The sequence below is a fragment of the Megascapheus bottae genome, chromosome 16 (assembly GCF_031878675.1).
Source record: "Megascapheus bottae isolate mThoBot1 chromosome 16, mThoBot2.hap1, whole genome shotgun sequence".
NCBI lineage: Eukaryota > Metazoa > Chordata > Mammalia > Rodentia > Geomyidae > Megascapheus > Megascapheus bottae.
Genome location: NC_143524.1, coordinates 43,387,923 through 43,391,485, shown reverse-complemented (window position 1 = coordinate 43,391,485; position 3,563 = coordinate 43,387,923). Strand labels below are relative to the sequence as shown.

General features: G+C 43.7%; 1 pseudogene; it reads left to right on the top strand.

Annotated features, from left to right (window-relative positions):
• The first annotated feature begins 207 nt into the window (after positions 1-207).
• On the top strand, positions 208-733 carry LOC150053459 (small ribosomal subunit protein eS10 pseudogene; annotated as a pseudogene).
• The last annotated feature ends 2,830 nt before the right edge of the window (positions 734-3,563 follow it).

Sequence of the window (3,563 nt, the reverse complement as noted above, 5' to 3'; positions counted from 1 at the left end):
TCAAAACCATGGAAGAAGGACTGGAAGAAGTCCAGTCCTTGAGACTCTATCTCCAATAAACTGCACTGAAAAAGCCAGATGTGGCTCAAGTGGTAGAGTGCTATCCTTGAGCACAGATAAGCTCTGTCCCTGAGCCTAGGCCCTGATAAAAACAACAGGCATGCCCTTTCTTTTCCAGCCTCCACCTCAGACCCTGAAGCCGACATGATGTTGATGCCCAAGAAGAACCGGATTGCCATTTATGAACTCCTTTTTAGGGAGCGGGTTATGGTGGCCAAGAAGGATGTCCACATGCCCAAGCACCCAGAGCTAGCAGACAAGAATGTGCCCAACATTCAAGTCATGAAGGCCATGCAGTCTCTCAAGCCTCGAGGCAATGTGAAGGAACTTGTTTGCCTGGAGGCACTTTTATTGGTACCTAACCAATGAAAGCATTCAGTATCTCTGCAATTACCTCCACCTGCCTCCTGAGATTGTGCCTGCTATCTTGTGTGCAGCCGACCTGCGACTGGCAGGCCTTGGCCCAGAGGTCTGGAGCGTGAGTGGCCTGCAAGAGGTGAAGCTGACAGAGACACCTACAGATGGAGTGTTGTACTCACTGGAGCTGACAAGAAAGCCGAGGTTGGGGCTGGGTTAGCAACTGAATTCCAGTTTAGAGATAGATTTGGTCGTGGATGTGGACAGCCCCCCCAGTAAAGATGGAGAGGATTATTTTGTGTTGAATAAACTTGTAGCCAGAAACAACAACAACAAAAGTAGAGCTGTGGCTCAAGTGATAGAGCTTCAGCCTTGAGTGAAAAAATTAAGGGACAGTGCCCAGACTCTAACTGACTTTTTAAATGTTAATAAGGGATAAAAAGTATCATGAACTTTCCTATGCAGGCTGACTTTGAACCAAAACCCTCAGATCTCTGTCTCCTGAGTAGCAAAGGCTATAGGTATCAGTTTCTAGTTAATGGTTTGCTATTGGTTAAATGTGGCCTGTATCATAGTTCACTATCTCTTTTTCCTCTCTCTTTTGTTTTTGTTTTTTAAACTAAGTGAATGTTTCTAGTCATAATACTAGGTATTGTCCAAGTTGGTATTTCTAGCTGATATGAAGTAGTGCCTTGAGTGAATTTCTCATAACTTACCTTGTCTACCCAGCTAAGCAGACTGCCTCAGATTAAGCACCTGCTCATAAACACTTTGCAGTGCACTGTGTGCATCTTTTTTTTTTTTTTGCAGTCCTGGGGCCTGCACTCAGGGCCTGGGCACTGTCCCGGAGCTTCTTTTGCTCAAGGTTAGCTCTCTATCACTTGAATCACAGCATCACTTCCAGACTTTTCTGTTTATGTGGTAATGAGGACTTGAACTCAGGGCTTCATGCATGCTAGCTAGGCAAGCACTCTACCACTAAGCCACATTCCCAGTCCTGTGACTTGAATCAGGGCCGAGGCACAGTCCCTGGGCTTTCTCAAAGCTAGTGCTCTACTACTTGAGCCATAGCACCACTTCTGGCTTTTTCTGTGTATATGGTACCGAAGAAACGGACCGAGGGTTTTCTAGGCAAGCAATCCACCACTAGGCCACATGTCTCGATGCCCTGCATCTTCTCTTTTGACAGAGGTGAGCGTTTTCCTTGGATCCAAGCCCAGGAGGAAAGCAGTGGGCAATAGAGGACATGAGATCTTTGTTTCAAGGCATGCTGCCAGACTGTCATTCAGAACAGCAGTACCAGTGTGCTTTGCAACTGCAGTGTATGAGTGCCCCCGTGCTGCTGTGTTCCCACCAACACTGAGCTATCTAAAAGCTGTCAAATTTTTGCCAATTTCTAGGGCAAGAATGATCTCTTACTTAATTTCACCCACACAGTTACACACAGCCATGCTGCAGCTGGAGTTCTGGGCTCTCAACCTCTTCCTGTCTCAGCTGTTTAATTCCATTCATGTATTGCTGGCATTTCAAAGGCATTCCCTCTTCTTCACTTTTGCCAGGATCTAGAGGCAAAAAAACTTGCCCTTTCACCACTGTAACCACTTCCTTGGTTATTTCTTGCTGTCCAGATTCCACCCCATCCAATATATTCTGTCTGTACCAAACAAATAACACAGAAGCCCAGCCTCAGAAGCAAAATGAATAATGGTGGAAATTTCTAACCTAAAACTCTAGTTCAGGGATGAGATTCCCTCTCTATGAGAGATCTTTTCATGTAAGAAAATGTCCCTCAATTAAGGCAATCAGGAATCTCTTCACCAGATGATGAAATGTTATCATTCTTGGGAGGCACATTGGCTCACACATGCAATCACAGCTAGTTGGGAGACAGAGGTATGAGGATCACAGTTCTAGGCCAGCCTGGACAAACATTATCAAGATCCCATTTCAACGAGTAAGGGAGAGTGTTATGTACCTTGAATCCTAGTACTTAGGAGGCATAGGTAGAAGGATTGGGATTTCCGGCTAGTTCCAGACAAAAAAACAGAGAGCTTAAGAAAATAATAATAACAACAACTAAAGCAAAAGAAGTCTGGGGACCAGGGGTATGTCCTAGTGGAAGAGTACATGCCAAGCATGCATGTAGCCCTGGTTTCAATTCCAGAAGTGGTGCTGTAGCTCAAGTGGTAGAGCACTTGCCTTGAGAAGCTCAAGGACAATACCCAGGCCTTAAGTTCAAGCTCTAAGACTGGCAAAAAAAGACTGGGGACATGGTTTAGCTGTTAAAATGCTTGCTTAGCAAGCATAAGACCTTGAATTCATACCTCACTACCACCAAAATAACTGATAATTTATATATGAGTCTTCACAGAGAATTTTTTGTCAGTCCTAGGGCTTAAACTCATGGCCTGGACACTGTCCCTGAGCTTCTTTTTTACTCAAGGCTATTGTTCTACCCCTTGAACCACAGTACCCCTTCTGACTTTTTCTGCTTATGTGGTACTGAGGAATCAAACCCAAGGCTTCATACATGCTAGGCAAGCACTAAGCCACATTCCCAGACACACAGGGGAATTTCTAAAATGTGATTATCACATTCTGAGAAAAAGAAAACCAGAAGTTATGAAAGAATTGAGAATAAATTGGTTTGAAATCCACTCTAATTTATTAATTTATTTGTTGGAGTTTACTCTTAAATCGAGGGCATAAAAATCATTAACAGATGCCTGCTTCTCTTGAGTTTTCAAACTTGCATTGTATTACTTAGCACTCTTAAATTAAGTGTTATGAAAACCAACTCAGGCTAATTAAGCTTTAAAGAAAAGAATTGGGGGGGGGGAATACATTACAAAACTTCCAAGATACAGCCAAGCACCTGTGGCTCACACCTGTAATCCTAGATACTCAGAAGGCTAAGATCTGAGGATTGAGGTTCAAAGCCAGCCCGGGCACTAAAGACTGTGAGACTCTTATCTCCAATTAACCAGAAAACTGGAAGTGGTGCTGTGGCTCAAGTGGTAGAGCACTAGCCTTGAGCTGAAGAGCTCAAGGACAATGCATAGGTCCAGAGTTTAAGCCCTGTGACTGACAAAAATAAAAATATAATATTATATATATATATATATGGAAACTTGATGCCGATGCCT